Here is a 19675-nt window from a genome sequence, read left to right as displayed (position 1 = left end):
CATTTTTATATCTAATATATATTTTCGAAAGTTTGTTCGAAGCCCGATTTTTCATTGGTTTAAAAGCAGTCCATGTGACTGCTGCAGCCTGTGATTGACCTGTGGTTTGCTGCAGCGGTCACATGGGATGAAACGACATCCCGGGTGGCCGGACTGGAGGAAGGAGCCGAAGTTCTAGGTAAGTTAACTTTTAATACTTTTAACTGATCAGTTACTGCTGATCAGTTAAGTCTTTCAGCACCCTGGACAGTGTCTATCCCCTGACGTCGCCTAGCAACGCTCCCGTAATTACGGGTGCACACACGTTGCCACCCGTAATTACGGGAGCCCCATAGACTTAGGCTTCATGCCCACTTCAGTCTTTTTATTCAGGGTGCTAGCCGTTTTTCAGAAGGCTAGCACCCTGACCCATTCATTTCAATGGGGCCATGCACACTTCAGTTTTTCTGACGGTCCTTTTGCTTCGTTCCGACAAAAGTAGAGCATGTCCTACTTTGGTCCGAGATTCCGTGACCGTGAGGCCCATGCAAGTCAATGGGGCCGTCAAAAAAACTGAAGGCACACGGATGTGTGACGGAGCCATTGCCTAGCCACGGCCGGGCGGGCAGAGGTACACATACAGACAGATACTGCACTAATCGGCAGCCCCTTCTCTCTGTCAGCACTGATAGAGAGAAGAGGCTGCTGATCAGTACTGGAAAGCAGCGATATTAAGAAAAATAAGCTCATACGTACCCCGGCCGTTTCTTGGTGACATGTCCCTCTTCTGACATCCAGTCCGACCTCCCTGGATGACGCGGCAGTCATTGGCTGCAGCGGTCACATGGTCTGAAACGTCATCTCAGGAGGCCAGACTTGAGGAAGAAGCAGGGAGTTCTGGGTAAGTAGTAACTTTTTTTTGTTGCAGGTTTTTTTTAATGAGCCATTAATCTATATTGTGAGCGCCACGCATGGTATTGCTTGTCCAGCGGTAGTCTCTGTCCAGGGTGCTGAAAGAGTTAAAGGGCTGCACTGATCGGCAGTAACTCTTTCAGCACCCTGGACAGTGAGTACCGCTGGACAGGGAATAGCATGTGCGGCACTCACAATATCATGTACATAGTGTGAACGGGTTTCAGTTTCCTCTCAGAAACTGAAACACGGAAGTGTACATGGAGTACACATGGGAAGCACACTGTTCCAATCACGGGCAAACGGATCCGTGAAAAACTGCCGTGAGAACGCTGATTGAAGTGTGCATAAGGTCTTATATGGGCCTGCCCATGCCGTATTTACGGCCTGAAATAGGACATGTTCTATATTTTTCAACGGCCCGGGCAGTTTCCCATAAGCAAACGGAAGTCTATGGGCCTGTAATTACGGGCCATAATTCCGGCCCGTGATTACGGGCGTTTTTACGTTCGTGTGCATGAGGCCTAAATCTGTAATGAATATATTGCTTAATTTCATTTCTTTTATGCTTCCAATAACATTATTTACACTATCTAGCAATTAAATTCATATTGAGAGGTAGCAATTAAATTCATACTGAGAGGTATTTAAATAGTCAGCTTTTACTCTATCCATACCGTAAGTCAACCTCCCGAGCAACGCCGGGTATAAAAGCTAGTTACATTATAAAAACAATCTCCGGTCTCATTGGCCATTATGCCCATATTGTGTCTGTATTGATTTTTAAGATCCTTGTTACGTCAATGTTTCTCCCATTGCCTAGGCAAAAGTAAGAATGAAATCGAGACATAAATACAGATCAAAATAAAATGCTCTGTACTTTTTCGTACTCTATTGAATCTGGAAGGAAAAATACCATACCATTAAAAAATTATGATTCTGTGGTTGTCCATTGACCAACGTAATGTCCATTTTAGGGACCCTTCTAATACAGGACTAATAAAGATATGGCATAGGCTGGCGGGAATTGGTCCTCAAACAACATCATCTTACAATCTGAATTATTTTACCAATTAGCATAGAAAAAAATCGGTGAGAAATGATTGTTTTGTTGTAAAGGATCTGCCAGACACAGCTTCTGTGTCGACGCCCGTGGTTAATCAGTCTGCACCTGCTCCTAGGTCTGAGAGTGACTCGATCTGCTACCACTCAGGCTGGCCAGTCGGTTCTAGCTCCCGCCCTCGGTCTATGTATACCTTCATTTGCTTCTTGTCTTTGCCTGTGATTCTCTCCTGTTTCCTGGCTCTGCTGTTCCAGCTATTACTATTGACCTCAGCTTTATTTTGACCCTGGCTTTACTGACTACGCTCCTGCTCTGCGTTTGGTACCTCGTACACTCCTGGTTTGACTCGGCTCGTTCACTACTCTTGTTGCTCACGATGTTGCCGTGGGCAACTGCCCCTTTTCCCTTAGCTTCTGTGTTCCCTTGTCTGTTTTTCTGTCGGGCACATATTGAGTGTAGGGACCGTCGCCCAGTTGTACGCCGTCGCCTAGGACGGGTCGTGCAAGTAGGCAGGGACCGAGTGGCGGGTAGATTAGGGCTCACCTGTCTGTCTCCCTACCCCGTCATTACATTTGTATTGCCCCACACGGGGAATTCCCAGATTACTGTTCAGTTCTGTAATAGTAGCAATAAACCAGGGCGACCATGATATATTTTTCAATAGCAATGTTTGCTTCGTCACCATAGACTTAAAAGATATTGGTATGGATGTTTTTTATTCTACCACCTACCCTCAAAATCAGTGAAAGAATACTTTTGCGCAGCTTCCAGGCTGTTTCCCGCTGCTAAGGGACCGTCACCTGATGCTTCCGCTACTTATGAATGCGCCTCAGGACCTGCTTTATGGCCTGCAACTTCATTCACTGCACTAGTGTTCATCCCCGATTCATATGCCATTCGCATGTTGCTTAGTAAAATTCTTTCCGTTTGATGCAAGTCTGTTTTATTTAACAAAATCCCATAAAACTAAGATCATCGCTTAATAATTCAGGAAGTCAGTCACTGCTGGTTGTTGCAGAGCAAACATTTTTACTCCGTTCCCCCTTAATAAAGCACGATGATGTAAACAGCGCACTGAGGTCTGAGCATCAAGGTAAAAACACATGGTAATTTCAAACAAAATTCTGTTTCTACCATGTCGAATGCAAGACGCTTGTCAGACAAGTATATTTATTTTATACAACTGTCAACCTGTTAGCTGGTTATTTTCTATCAGACTTGGCACTGTGTTTGGATGTGTTAAGGAGGGAATGACAGCTTCATAGCAATGTACTCATTACATTAGATGTTGCCTTTGCACACAATCTGGTGTGGGGGGGGGGGTAACGGACTTATATAAGGGACGTGACCTCCAGGGGACAAGATGGAGAACAATGCAAAAGTTATGTGCTAATGCTTGGGAAATTATTCTTTTTATGTTTTTGAATCCTCTTTGTTGTCGTGCAGCTATTAAAGTGCCATGATCCCCCATCTCAAGAAAAATTGCCCCTCCACAATATACTTATATTAGTATGTTTATTTGGTACTATCCATAGCAGTAGAATAACATTTACAGTATGCCTCCAATTTGCATATTGTACGCTTCTCATTAGCTTCTCCTAATTTATTTATATAAGGGGAGACCAAGCGGCATAATAAATTCCTTAAAATCTATCTATCTATCTATCCTATCTATCTATCTATCTATCTATCTATCTATCTATCTATCTATCTATCTATCTATCTATCTATCTATCTATCTATCTATCTATCTATCTATCTATCTATCTATCACATATCTATCACATATCGCCTATCTATCTATCTATCTATCTATCTATCTATCTATCTCATATCTATCTATCTCATATCTATCTATCTCATATCTATCTATCTATCTCATATCTATCTATCTATCGCATATCTATCTATCTATCGATCTATCTATCTATCTATCTCATATCTATCTATCTATCTATCTATCTATCTATCTATCTATCTATCTATCTATCTATCTATCTATCGCATATCTATCTATCTATCTATCGCATATCTATCTATCTCCTATCTATCTATCTATCTGTTTATCTAATTATTCATCTATCTTGGATTACTTTTTTATGAGACAAGGGAGAAGTCAATTAATTATACAGTAATTCAATATGTTAAACATCTCAAAATATCTAGATCTTCTGATTATCCTTGAGAAACTATTGGTTAAAGAGGCTCTGTCACCAGATTTTGCAACCCCTATCTGCTATTGCAGCAGATAGGCGCTGCAATGTAGATTACAGTAACGTTTTTATTTTTAAAAAACGAGCATTTTTGGCCAAGTTATGACCATTTTTGTAATTATGCAAATGAGGCTTGCAAAAGTCCAAGTGGGTGTGTTTAAAAGTAAAAGTCCAAGTGGGCGTGTATTATGTGCGTACATCAGGGCGTTTTTAATACTTTCACTAGCTGGGCGCTGTGAAGAGAAGTAACATCCTCTTCTCTTCAGAACGCCCAGCTTGTGACAGTGCAGATCTGTGACGTCACTCACAGGTCCTGCATCGTGACGGCCACATCGGCAGCAGAGGCTACAGTTGATTCTGCAGCAGCATCAGCGTTTGCAGGTAAGATCGACTTACCTGCAAACGCTGTTGCTGCTGCAGAATCAACTGTAGCCTCTGGTGCCGATGTGGCCGTCACGATGCAGGACCTGTGAGTGACGTCACAGATCTGCACTGTCACAAGCTGGGCGTTCTGAAGAGAAGAGGATGTTACTTCTCTTCACAGCGCCCAGCTAGTGAAAGTATTAAAAACGCCCCGATGTACGCACATAATACACACCCACTTGGACTTTTACTTTTAAACACACCCACTTGGACTTTTGCAAGCCTCATTTGCATAACTACAAAAATGGTCATAACTTGGCCAAAAATGCTCGTTTTTTTTAAATAAAAACGTTACTGTAATCTACATTGCAGCGCCTATCTGCTGCAATAGCAGATAGGGGTTGCAAAATCTGGTGACAGAGCCTCTTTAACTCTACAACCCGTCCCCACAGGTGCCAGTTGCTGTGAAGCAAATAAGGTCTTTTTATGGAAGTCCATATTCGCTCCATGTACTACTGTCAGGCTGATGTAGAACAGATCAAGATCACTTGCATATGCTGCAAATTGACAAGATTCTACCGATGGCTCCTGTATGGCCACAGCACGAAATTTTCCTGCAGTCTTGCAAGTTATTGTTGCGTCAATTCTATTGAAGCGAGATATTTGGATGGCGTTATGATGGAGAACTGTTATTTAGGCAATTCTATAATATGATCTTTAAGGTATTTTTCCATCTAATTTATATATACCATCCACATTTCTGAAAGTCACAGCAAAAACACCCATATTTGTATATGAATTTATTGCTATAATGACATACAGTGCTAAATACTGCACACAATGGCCAGAGAGTGCTGTGCATTGGTCAGATGGGTGCAATACAACACCAATTTAGTGGTGCATACAGAAGCCCAGTTAGTGCCATTTACTGTCTACATTTAGCCCACCACTTTCTCAGAGTCGCATTTTTTGCCCAAATAGTGTCATACAGTGCTCACATAAAGCCAAACTGTACTCACACAGTGCTTATATAGTCATACTATGCCTTTATAGTTACAAACAGTACCCAGTTTCCCCATAAAAGCAGTGCATCCAGTTCCCATTCAGTGCCTACATTGCCCACAGTTCCCATTGACACAGGCCCTCAACCACAGAGCCTGCCATTTACCACCTCCTTGTTTCCTGCCCTAAAAATAAACCCTCATGTACTATGCAGGAGCATTATACTGCCCTATGCTGGCAACAGCTGGTCATACTAGTTGTAGTTTGGAGAAATTTGCTTGTCCAGAAGATTCAAGCTCGCAGGATGGGACTTTGAAAATCCTGGAATTGTACACAAAATCAGTCTTCCTGCTGAATCCGGGTCAAGTGAGAGACCTATTAACACAGGTCAAGATGTTGAATTAGATTTTGAAAGCTAATAAGTTCATAGGGCATGCTGCAGTTTTATGCCTTTTTAGAAAAAACTTTTTTTTTTCTGTGTATCAGAAGGTTAAAAAAAAAAGAAAATGAAAAAAACTGATAAAAACAAGTCTTCTAGCACCACTTTATGGCCCAATACCTCTTCTAAACACGGTCCTGAGCAGTGCTGGATTTACTACAAGTCGTTGGTTAAATATTATAGCTTCAATTAATTCTTTCTGTTTTTTCTCCTTTTTTATATTCCTGTTTTTTTTTGTTGCTTTCACCAATTTAAATAAATTCTGCCGTGGCCCAATATTCTTCAATGATCGATCGTTTTTACTCAATGAACAAAGGGACATAACCCTAAGGAGGTGGCGATCAATCAGCATGGCATCTGGGAATCGGACTGAGGCACAAGTAACAGTTATGTTCTAAAAATGCCTTCCAGGAGCTCTTGTGTCAACATTATTAAGGAAATTTAATGCAGAGATTCATAAGCAGCACCATAAAATGTTAATGTATGAAGTCAGACAACGTGATTATTGTGCTGTTGTACACAATCAGACGTTTATAATTTTACCAGTGATTCATTATGTAGTGATGGTCTTGGTGAATTGGTACCTGATCTAAAACTTCAAAGAACATTAATTTTAAGGGACCCTGCCTTTATTAAAATAGTTTGCAGTATGCCTCTACATTAAAGTGGGACTAAACATTCAACAAACTTCTGAGCACTGAGACCCCCACCAATCACTAAAACGATGCAGCTGAAACGCTCGTGTGAGCGCTCAGCCTCTTCATGTCTGTTTGGCTATTTCCGGAAATCAATGTATCGGAGTACGGGCTCTATGAACCCGTGATCCAATAAGTCGGCTTTCCGGGAAAAGCCGAACAGAAACAAAGTGGTTGACTGCTTACATGAGCGATTCTGCCTCTTAGTTTTAGCGATTGGTGGGGGTCTCAGTGTTTGGACCCCCACCAATCAAAACATCTGACATGTCACTATGACATGTAAGAAGTTTGTTGAAAGTTTAGTTACCCTTTAAACGGAGGTAGGATTAAGTCACTGCAGTCATAACTTCTTAGAAACAGAAAGGCCCCTGTGTGTAGGAAGTCAGGGGTGGGGTTCACTTGCCCTTGATTGGCAGTTACGAGGGTCGCTTAGTACCTGCAAATGCACCCACCAGAGATAGGGCATTTTAAGAAATCATAATTTTAATGGTTCGCTTTAAAGCGACACCCAAAAATCTAACTTTTTTCTTAAATTACAAGTTGTTTTTACTTTTTATTAAATTTGCATCTGCCTTCTTGCTTGTCCAGCTGCGTCCCGAGGAGTGAGCGGTGAGTCTCAGCATATTGACGTCATGCTGTTCTCACTGCTCACCCTTCGTGTCCTAAGTGCAGCAAAGAGCTGCGTGGTCAACCTACCCTTTCTCACTCTCTTCCTGTGCCGCAGTAAATACTTTATATTAAATAAAATACATTATTACTTACCGAATGCATTACCAAAAATTAAAAGAAAAACTTATTTTATAAAAAAAAAAAAAAAAAAGGCTACAGTAAGCTAAACTAAGTTTTGAATAAATAAACTTTTTTACATGGGGTCCCCTTATGTCTACATAACCAGCCCACGGTAAACCGACAGCCGCAGGCTGATATTGTCAGGATTGGAAGGCTGAATGATATTTATTCTCCTCCACACTAATAATACCAGCCCGCGTTTGCCCCAGGAGCAGACAATCATGTTAGATGGACTTATACTGACAGCACTCTGCTCTTCCTGGTACCCCTGTAGCGGAGTATGCGGGGGGTTTGTGTCAGCCTAGAGGTGACAAAGCATACCTCTGGCTGGCAAAAAGCCCCTGCATTACTAATGGAGAGATGTCCGTCAGATACCTTCATTACTAAAGCTAAAATAAAGTAGAAAAAAAAAACGAAAATAAAAACTCGCCGACAAACATCCCTCATTAAAAACCTGCCTTTATACTAAAAATAAATAAATCTACCGATGAACCGGCAGAGTTCAAGGGAGACCTAGTAGGTAGCAGCACAAATACTTCACGAACAAAAAGATTTTACTGACTTTAGTATCTTAAGGATCTTCACGGCAAGGTCTTCCTCTGAAGGGATGCAGCTTCTGGATGCGGCTCCTCTCCTCAGGCCAGTACCTGGTACAGGGGAACTGCGGGGTAAGTTATAGGATGGACACTGTGCTGATGTCATCAGTGCCTGCCATATCTGCCAATCTAAGTGAAGCAAGGGGTGTCTCCGACTACCGGAGCACACATAGTGAGTGTGACAGAGTGCGCATACAGTAGTCTGAGAATCTGGCATTCATTTAGTTCAAACAAGAATAACAGAAACAAATGAAAGGTAGAATGGTACAAGGTAAATTAAAGGGTAACTAAACGTTCAACAAACTTCTGACATGTCGTAAACACATGTCAGAAGTTTTGATTGTTGGGGGACCGAGCATGGAGACCCCAACCAATCAATAAAACGAAGCAGCAGAAGCGCTCGTGTGAGCTGCTTCGTTTCTGTTCGACTTTTTCCGGGAATCGATGTAGCGGTGTATGGACTCAATAGAAAGTCTATGAGCTGGTACTCTGCTACATCGGCTTTCCGGAAAAATCTTAACAGAAGCTAAGCGGCTCAGTGCTCACACGAGTGCTTCAGCCTCTTCATTTTAACGATCGGTGGGGTCTCAATGCTCAGACCAACAGAAGTTTGTTGAAAATGTAGTTACCCTTTAACTATATATTAACCCCTTCCCTCTTTGGCCACTTTTGACCTTCCTGACCGAGCCTCATTTTTCAAATCTGACATGTTTCACTTTATGTGGTAATAACTTTGGAATGCTTTCACCTATCCAAGCGATTCTGAGATTGTTTTCTCGTGACACATTGGACTTTATGTTACTGGCAAAATTTGCTCGATACACTCATTATTTAAATGTGAAAGACACCAAAATTTAGCGAAAAATTGCAAACATTTGCATTTTTCTAAATTTAAATGTATCTGCTTGTAAGACATGCAGTTATACCACACATAATAGTCACTAATTAACATCCCCCATATGTCTACTTTAGATTGGCATCGTTTTTTGAACATCCTTTTATTTTTCTAGGATGTTACGAGCCTTAGAACTTGAGCAGCAATTTCTCACATTTTCAAGAAAATTTCAAAAGGCTATTTTTACAGGGGCCAGTTTAGTTGTGAAGTGGCTTTTAGGGCCTTATATATTAGAAACCCCCAAAAAGTCACGCCATTTTAAAAACGCCACCCCTCAAAGTATTCAAAACAGCATTTAGAACGTTTCTTAACGCTTTAGACGTTTCACAGGAATTAAACCAATCTAGAGGTGAAATTTACAAATGTAATTTTTTGTTGTTGCAGAAATTCATTTTTAATCCATTTTTTTTGTAACACAAAGTTTTACCAGAGAAATGCAACTCAATATTTATTGCACGGGTTCTGCAGTTTTAGGAAATATCCAACATGTGGCTCTAGTGTGCTTGTGGACTGAAATACAGGCCTCAGAAGTAAAGGAGCACCTAGAGAATTTTGGACAGCATTGAAGAGCTCTTGTGGTACCAAAACAGTTGGAAACCCCCCAAAAGTGCCCCCATTTGGGAGACTACACCCCTCAGGGAATTTATTTAGGGGTATAGTAAGCATTTTGACAGGACAGTTTTTTTGCAGAAACTTTTGTAAGTAGGCCATGAAAATGAAAATCGACATTCTTTCAAATAAAATGTAGGTTTAGCTAATTTTTTGGGGTTTCCAAAAGGACTAAAGGAGAAAAAGCACCACAACATTTGTAGAGCAATTTCTCCCGAGTAAAACAATACCCCACATGTGGTCATAAATGGCTGTTTGGACACACAGCAGGGCTTAGAAAGGAAAGAGCGCCATTTGGCTTTTGGAGCTCAAATTTAGCAGGAATGGATTGCGGAGACCATGTCACGTTTGCAGAGCGAAAGAAAGAGAGGATCCAGCGATGAATGATATATGTGGGGAAACACAGTTTCCACTTTATTGAAATATAAGCAAAAGAGCTGTAAAGAACACCAGGAGAAATGACAAGGTGGTAGGGATGGCAAGTAAATGAAAGCTTACGCGTTTCAAGCACTGGCTGTGCTCTTATTCATGGCTAGTTTGAGTTCCCTATTTTGGGCAGTTAAAATAAAAACAATCCTCCGAGCGGGGCCTAATCTGCTTCTGTAATGGCAGACAGGAGGCCATTGTTAGGTCTCCTGGGGCCATAATAGCTGTCGGCAGTCGTGCGATTGCAGGGCACAGCTGCCGATCTGCTAGCAACCACAAAGATGCAGCGATCGCATCCAATCGCTGCATCTGAGGGCTGAATAGCAGGGATCGGAGCTAGCTCCGGTTCCTCCTGTTACAGGTGGATGTCAGCTGTAACATACAGCTGATATCCACCGCCAGGGCCGCCATCAGGGGGGTATTAGGGGTAGTGGTGTGAGGGGCCCGGCCAAACCTAATTGAAAGGGGGGCCCGGCCACTGCTGCGACTTGTCTTTGGTAGAAAAAAACGGGCCCCTGCAAAGGGGCCCGTTTTTTTCACCAAATGAATGTCGTGAGCTGCGGGCCCCCCCCTCTCATGGGGGCCGTCAAACACCGCCGACCCGCACCCGCAAACTCGCGACCGTCCGAGCACGCACCCGGCAAAAGCGCGCAACCGCGACAGCACGGGCGCTCGCAGAAGCAACAGCACGCACGCTCGCAGCCTCGACAGCACGCGCGCACCCGCGATCGGCCGCGCGCGCACTTGCGATCGACCGCGCGCGCACCCGCGAACGAAGCGCGCGCACCCGCGGACACACATGGACCCAACTTACCTGGAGCCTGGCTGGAGGTGAAGGACTGGACGTCTGGACCGAAGACCTCGCCTGGAAGACCTCGCCTGAAGGACCTCGCCTGAAGAGGACTGGAGTGGGAGCAGCAGCTCTTCTGACACGGTGAGTAAAGTGTGTCAAAGTGCTGTTTATGTATGGCCCTGTTCACACAAAGTATTTTGCAGGCAGAAAAAAAATCTGCCTCAAAATTCCTTAAAGAATTTTGAGGCAGATTTTGACCTGCCCACACTATCTTGCCGCGTTTTTTTGCTGCGTTTTTTGCCCGCTGCGATTGAGGACAGCAGGCAAAAAACGCCGCAAAAAATGCATTTTCTGCCTCCCATTGATTTCGATGGGAGGTCAGAGGCGGAACCGCGGCAAGAAAGGACGTGCTGCTTTTTCTTTTTTCCGCGACTGGCTCCCATTGATTTCAGATTAAATCAATGGGAGGCGGTTTTGGAAGTTTTTTGGTGCTGATTCTGACGCAGTGTCCGAGTCAATATCAAGGGCCAAAAACTCTGTGAACTGGGCCTTATTGTTAGGGCTTATTCAGACGAACGTGTAATACATCCGTGCAACGCGCGTGATTTTCACGCGCCTCGCACGGACCTATGTTACTCTATGCGGCCGTGCAGACTGTCAGTGATTTTCACGCGCCTCGCACGGACCTATGTTACTCTATGGGGCCGTGCAGACTGTCAGTGATTTTCACGCAGCGTGTGTCCGTGTGTCCGCTGCGTAAAACTCACGACATGTCCTATATTTGTGCATTGTTCGCGCATCACGCACCCATTGAAGTCAATGGGTGCGTGAAAATCACGCCCAACACTTCCGCAGCAGTATAAACTATGAATGAAAACATAAAAACACCACGTGCTACAAACATACAAACAGAGTGTCATAATGATGGCGGCTGCGCGAAAATCACGCAACCGCGCATCATACGCTGCTGACACACGGAGCTGTTATGGACCTTTTGCATGCGCAAAATGCCACGTTTTTTGCGCGCGCAAAAAGCACACACTTGTGTGAATCCGGCCTTAGGGTAGGAACACACTAGGCATGAACGCTGCGGATTTTATGCAACACATTTTATTGTGGAAAATCCGCAGCGTATTACAGACGCAGCAGAGTGGATGAGATTTGAACAAATCTCATCCACACGCTGCAAAAAAAAATGGACCTGCCGTGTGGCTTTTGGCTTTTTAAGCAGCAGCGTGTCAATGTATTCTGTGGAATCGCTGCTCCTCTGTTGCGGAAATGCTGCGGTTCTGCCGCAAAAATCACAAATGAGAAAAAAAAAGAAGGTACTTTTTTAAATTGATAAAGTTTAGACTTGCCCCGGCCGTAGTCCTGGTGACACGATCCTCTATTCTTAGCGCAGCCCCGCCTCCTGTCATGACGTTTCATCCCATGTGACTGCTGCAGCGGTCACATGGTCTACAGCGTCATCCCAGGAGGCGGGGCTACGTTCAGAAGAGAGAGTCACCTAAACCACGGCCGGGGCAAGTCTAAACTTTTTTTTCCCTGCAGGATTCCCGCAGCGGACACGCCTCACGAAACCTGCGCCACTATTTGGTGCGGTTTTGCTGGCAGAATTCCCTGCGGCTACCGGGGCGGATAAGCTGTGTCGTTTTACTCAGCATATCCGCCTAGTGTGTCCCTTATGATGTCGCTCCTGGAGCTGCTGCCGGTCTCTAAATAGGCAGTTGGTCCAGTAGAATTTGGAATTATTTTTTTTTGTGAACAAGCTTAAAAAAATACAAAACTTTTGTGTTAGGGCCTGTTCACATCACCGTTCGCTTCCATTCCGGGATTCCGTCTGAGGTTTCCGTCGGGTGAACCCCGCAACGGAAAGTGACAGCACAGCTTCCGTTTCAGTCACCATTGATCTCAATGGTGACGGAAACATCGCTAATGGTTTCCGTTCGTCACCATTCTGGCTGGTTTTCGGACGGAATCAATAGCGTAGTCGACTGCGCTAATGGTGACGGAAACGGAAGCTGTGCTGTCACTTTCACTTTCCGTTGCGGGGTTCACCTGACAGAAACCTCAGACGGAACCCCGGAACGGAAGCGAACGGTTATGTGAATAGGCCCGAACACAAAAGTTTTGTATTTTTTTAAGCTGGTTCACAAAAAAAAAATAATTCCAAATTCTACTGGACCAACTGCCTATTTAGAGACCGGCAGCAGCTCCAGGAGCGAAAACATAAGGTACACACTAGGCGGATATGCTGAGTAAAACTCAATGGGAGCCAGTCGCGGAAAAAAGAAAAAGCAGCACGTCCTTTCTTGCCGCGGTTCCGCCTCTGACCTCCCATCGAAATCAATGGGAGGCAGAAAATGCATTTTTCCCTGCGTTTTTTGTCTGCTGTCCTCAATCGCCGTGGGCAAGAAACGCGGCAAGATAGTGTGGGCAGGTCAAAATCTGCCTCAAAATTCGGTGCGCGGTTCCAGGCGGTCGCGGGTGCGCATGCGCGATCGGTCGCACGAGCGGCGGTCTTTGACGGCCCCCATGACGACCCCCATGCTACCCAGGGCCGCCATCAGGGGGGTATTAGGGGTACTGATGTGAGAGGCCCGGCCAAACCTAATTGAAAGGGGGGCCCGCAGCTCACGACATTCTTTTGGTGAAAAAAATGGGCCCCATTGCAGGGGCCTGTTTTTTTTCTACCAAAGGCAAGTCGCGGCAGTTTGCCGGGCCCCCCTTTCAATTAGGTTTGGCCGGGCCTCTCACATCAGTACCCCTAATACCCCCCCCTGATGGCGGCGCTGGGTACCATGATATAGTTCTGGACGGAGTACCGTTAACAGGCGGTGCCACGGTAGGGGGGCCCAGAAAATTTAGCTGTAGGGGGCCCTGAAATTCCTGATGGCGGCCCTGTCCACTGCTGATGACGCCGGCTCATCTTGCTAAGCCGGCGCCATCTTGCCGGCGGCTACGGAATCCTTTCAGGCCCCACCTCCGGGCGGGGGCTGGAAGTTTTCTGTGCTTGGCACACCGGGAGGCCAGTATTGAGCCTCCGGTTGCCATTGCAGCCACCGACACCCCGGCGATTTCATTGCTGGGGTGTCGATGAGCTGCAAACACCTTAAATGTAGTGATCGGTATTGACGGTTGCATTTAAGGGGTTAATGGCGGGCATCGAAGCTAACTTCGGTCCACGCCGTTACAGCAGGATGTCAGCTGTCAGACACAGCTGCCATCCGGGGATGATGGCACCGACTCCGCTTCTGAGCCGGTGCCATGCATTTGGCGTAAGTATACGACATTTTGCGGGAAACACAGGCTCCCCATGTCGTATACTTACGACAAATGTCGGGAAGGGGTTCAGTAAAATGGAATTTTATTTCTGAACCAGGTGGACACTTGAAATGGTTTGCCTGGTTAAGACATACATTTTCAAACACCCGAGAATGGGTGGTGTCTGGTCCTTCGTTTCCGGCAAAGAATTGGCCACATGTAAAGTTACTCTTCATTATAATCTATAGGAGAAAAGGAAACAGCTAAGTGTTTACCTCCTATAGACATCAATGCAGAGCGCCATGCACTGATCAGACATTTATGGCACTTCAAGTCGATATTCCATAAAGGTTATTCATGAGAAAGCCCCCTTTAATGAATTTATAATCCTTTCAGTGTATATTAAATTCAGCCATGATTGACAGCTATGCTTTGCGAGAGGTTCTGCAAGAGTTACATACACGATTTACTGTTGCAGCCTTTATCCACAGCTGCCCATAGGGAGTGCCACCAAATGGGCACTGATTTTATGAAGATTAACTGAAATGGTTAAATCTTTATTTCCCTGTCGCCTTGTATTGTCTATTGTCCTTGATTGGCGTGCCCCTGTAATGTCTATGTGCATCCTGACAATGCATCCACTCACCTGATGATCTGAGCATGACTAGTACTGAGCACCAAACTCTTGAAGTTCTTCCTGAGGGGACAGAACTGCCACTTTGTACATCCTCTGCCCTCCTTCACAATGTAATCTGAACAGCTCATCTCATTGTATGATGGGGACTGGATGGATTAAACTCAATGAAATGTGACAAGTTAACGAAGGACGCTACCTGCGGTGTGTTGTGTGTTCAGGGCGAGATTGGAGAGACGTGGTTTTAAGTAGTCCATAGAACATTTAATCATTAATGTCATTTGTACATTATGCGGAACGTGCCAATGCTCGCCAACATTCGATATTACTATGATTTAAAATCCTCTTTTTATACCTCAGTCACTTTTATCTGGTCAGAGGGTTAACAATCAGTACTTTGTCTGGGAAGTGGAGAAAGGGAGATCTATCTGTTATAATGCAATGGTTTTTATCTAGTGGAACACTTTAACTTTTTAGTCGGTTGTATAGTTTCTATCATCTGTGTCAAATTGAGGATTTGAGAAATCATAGAGTGGCTTAAGGCATTGTATCACTATAAAAGTCATATAGATCCGAGCTTCCTTAGAGGGTAACTAAATGTTCAACAAACTTCAGACATGTTATAGCGACATGTCAGTAGTTTTGATTGGTTGGGGTCTGGGCACTGAGACCCCCACCAATCACTAAAACGAAACTGCAGAAGTGCTCAGGTGAACGCTGAGCCGCTTCGTTTCTGCTCGGATTCTTCCGTAAATCCGTGTAGCGGTGTACGGAATCAATAGAAAGTCTATGAGCCCGTACACCGCTGCATCGGCTTTCCGGAAAAAGCTGAACAGAAACTAAGCGGCTCAGCTCTCACACGAGCGCTTTTGCCACTTCGTTCTAGAGATTGGTGGGGGTCTCTGTGCTTGGACCCCCACCAATCAAAACTTCTGACATGTCACTATGCCTAAAATACTGCTGCTGTGAACCAAAAATTTGCTTTCTAGCAAAATTGATGCTCCACCTTGTGTTCCGTTCTCAGTACACAAACACAGTGTACAATATTATTTTTCCTTCAAAATACCAATGGGTTTTGATAATTGACTCCATACACCGTTGTATTCTGTGTATTCTCTTCAATAATCCCACATTCACATATTCCAGCAAGGAAATTATTTAATGGTAACTGAGCTCCGACAGTTTACAATGAGGATTAAAGTTTCAGTTGTAAAATGCCTTTCGTATATGTGTTGGTCTGAGATAGGGAAAGTATATTCTAACCCCCAGTGGAAGCAGAGACCAATATGGATGTATTCTCTGTACCGTGCTGCTGTACATCGATATATTAATAATGGATGATGCATATTTATAATTAACTTAGAGCAGCTTGTGGCCATAAAATACTCACTGTATACTCCCTAAAAACAACGGCCTTGGTTGGCTACAGTTTTGCCAGTGATTTAGACCATCAATACGCCTGAATGAAGGTATTCATCTTCTCTAATATTCAGATTGACTTTGCAAAAACGTTTGCGAGGAAGCAGGGATTTTTAGCTGTAATGGCCACTAATGCGTCTCGGCATGTTTTAATGGCGCTGACCACTAGCTGTTTTATACCACATTGCTGATTATCGTCATGATCATTTATCAGAGGTAGTGGAAAGAAAAAATACAAATCTGATAGCGCTCATGATACAGTTACATATCTATGAAAACTAATGCAGACAAAAAGTATATAAGTGACTCATAACAACCAATCAAGTCAATGCTATCATTTGCTAACCTACACTAAAAATGACAGCTGTAAGGGCTTATTTAGACGAACGTGTAATACGTCTGTGCAACACGCGTGATTTTCACGCGCCTCGCACCGACCTATGTTAGTCAATGGGGCCGTTCAGACGGTCCGTGACTTTTACGCAGCGTGTGTCCGCTGCGTAAAACTCACGACATGTCCGATTTTTGTGCGTTGTTCGTGCAATGGGTGCGTGAAAATCACGCGCAGCACACGGAAGCACTTCCGTGTGATGCGCGTGATTTGCGTAACAGCAGTAAAAAGTATGAATGAAAACAGAAAAGCACAACGTGCTTTTCTGTTTACAAACATACAAATAGAGTGTCATAATGATGGCGGCTGCGCGAAAATCACGCAGCCACACACCATACACGGCTGACACACGGAGCTGTTAAGTACCTTTTGCGCGCGCAAAACGCACACGCTCGTGTAAATCCGGCCTAAATCTGACTGGTGGCAATGAGCACTAATTTTTGTAAATGAGACCCAAAGAGGGTAAGGTTGACTCGCCTTACCTATGAACTTGTCATGCCATAGAAGTGAATGTGATGTGAAGACAACACGGGGTTACATTATCTTTTTTTTCTTCTTCATTTTTTTTTGGAGCAATAGACCCCAAAATGTAAGTTGCTTTCATTTACAGGGGTCATAAACAATGCATCTATGTAAATTCTCTAATCCATTAAACTCTCTCATCCTTCATCAGTGCCGATTCCAGAGAACAATTTAGCATAATAAACTTGTTAGTTATTCTCTTAAAAACTTGTTCCACCGCTAGTTATCCTTAGATGGACTCATTATTTTGCAAATTATTCTTCAAAAGTAGTAATTGTGAAAGATCTCCGGCTCTGGCCCCAGGTGGTCTTCAATTATCACGTTGGCAGCTGTATACTTATCAGTCGGCCTGCAAATTACATTCAAAAAAACACTTGCAAGTGTAAAGGAAAAACTCTTCAGGAAAGTTACGTATTCATGATTCTATCCTAAAGAATGATAATGATGAGGAATAAAGGAGACGGTGGGGGGAGCGTTGGAACACTGAGATTTAAATACTGTATGTTCTGTCTTCTCCGCTCTTAAGGGTTCTGCGGATCGCAACATGAATAGTACATCTGCTGAGAGAAGTAAGAATGAACATTGATACAAAAAAACAAATCCAGGCCCTATAGATTGCAGGCACCGATGTAACATTGTTTAGGGATTCACCATAATGTCTAGTGTCAGTTTCACCACACTGTTTAGAGACCGTACCAAACCTAATCCTGTCCCTGGCTCATGAACAGAATAACAGAACTACAAAGACTGACAGGGTGGGAGGATGTATTCCTGCATGACCATGTTTCTGCTATTCATGGAGTATGGAAACCTGGTTAAAAACCCTTATGTTACATTCATCCGTGTTGGATTTGCGTATTGTAAATACGACACAAATAATCCGAGGCATTTCTGGTGTAGATGTGCTGCGGGTGGGCAGCAGAGCTGCACGAGAATTACAACGAATGACAGATTTCAGATATTCCTTGCGGAATCCGGGGGAATAAGTAAAATGCTGCTGATTGTATTTTCCACGTTGTCAATAAAATTCTGTGCAGAAAATGTTAAGGTTGTGGACAGGGCGGCGGAAACACGATTCACATATATGTAATACGGATTGTAGTCGGATTTCATGCGCATATAAAATCCAACATATGTGAAGGGGCCTTATCGTTGCCATTAGTGGTTCGGTTGTCACCCAGCATTTAACCGTAGAAGACCAAGATAACTCAGAGATCTTTTATTTTTTATTTATTTTTTAACTTTGGGGTGTAATGCTCTTTGTTCAGTCTCTTTAGTCCCAAAAAGAGGGTTCAGATTATTAGTTTGTAGTTTGTTGGTGGTCGCAAAGTGCAACCACATAAAATTTGAAATCCTTGCGGCTGCCATGTTTAATGTTGGAATCGATTCTTCTTGCTGAGTAATTTGTATAATAATATGTAATTATATTTCTCATAATACAGTATTGTTATATTTTAGCCAAAGTACCGCCTAATAGAAAGCCAATTAACTTATCAGTATGGTCTAGAAGTGTGGGAGGAAACCGTGGAACCCAGAGTAAACCATGCTAATGCAGAGTGTAAGGCTATGTTCACACTGAGTTTTTTTATGAGTTTTTTGACGCGGAAACCGCGTCAAAAACGGCCCAAAAATGCCTCCCATTGATTTCAATGGGAGGCAGAGGATTCGTTTTCCGTGGGCGGTAAAACCGTCTCGCGGGAGGAAGAAGGGACATGCCCTATCTTCGGGCGTTTACACCTCTAACCTCCCATTAACTTCAATGGGAGGCAGAGAAAGCCTATTTCGCAGCATTTTATGCCTGCGGCGCTCAATAGCCGCGGGCAAAAAACGCCACGAAAAGCACCGCGAAAATCGGCGTGCAGGGAGAGGAAAATCTGCCTCAAACTTCCAAACGGAATTTTGAGGCAGAAATTCCGCCTGCAAAAAAACTGTGTGAACATAGCCTTACTGTTGAATTGTTAGGTATATATGCCAGAACTATAAAAATATATAATTGGACAGTACAGAGATCTTTCTAATGATCTTTTTAAACCTAGGCCTATAACAAGGATAAGGGGGCATCCTCTACGTCTAGAAGAAAAAAGGTTTCACCATCAGCATAGACGGGGATTCTTTACTGTAAGAGCAGCGAGACTCTGGAACTCTCTACTACAGGATGTTGTGATTCTTTGAACAAGTTCAGGAAGGGCCTTTCTAGAAAAATATAATCTTACAGGTTATGAGTACTAGATTCTGCAGATGGGACGTTGACCAGGAATTTATTCTGATATATTTGGCCATATTTAGAGTCAGGGAGGAATTTTTTTTCCTAATGTGGCAATTGGCATCAACCTCAGGTGGGTTTTGCCTTCCTCTGGATCATCATGGTAGGATTATAGGTTGGACTTTATCGACCTGTGTCTTTTTTTTTTTTTTCAACCTTATCAACTATGTAATTACTATGTAACTATATGAGAGGGTCCTCTTTTCTGAGCGAAAACAGCCCGTATACTGTTTTTACATAGGGGCCCCCTGCTGCCTGGGTACCACCTCTAATGGGGAAGACATAGAAATTCGGGATCCCAGTGCTGCAAGGCAACAGCGCTAACCACTAATCCACCGTGCTGCCCAGATCTTGTATCAGGAAAGGTAAAGCTGTGTGAAGGGCATAAGGTAATATATTAAAATGATC

General features: G+C 43.7%; 1 long non-coding RNA gene across 1 annotated transcript in view; it reads left to right on the top strand.

Moving 5' to 3' along the window:
• The window catches only part of LOC142660479 (uncharacterized), a 263842-nt gene that overhangs the window by 155366 nt on the left and 88801 nt on the right, over nucleotides 1–19675 (top strand). The gene's annotated exons all lie outside the window — the stretch shown is intronic.

This window comes from Rhinoderma darwinii, chromosome 9 (assembly GCF_050947455.1).
Source record: "Rhinoderma darwinii isolate aRhiDar2 chromosome 9, aRhiDar2.hap1, whole genome shotgun sequence".
In the NCBI taxonomy this organism is placed as follows: domain Eukaryota; kingdom Metazoa; phylum Chordata; class Amphibia; order Anura; family Rhinodermatidae; genus Rhinoderma; species Rhinoderma darwinii.
The sequence above is the reverse complement of the archived record's forward strand: the minus strand, read 5'-3'. Positions and strand labels throughout refer to the sequence as shown.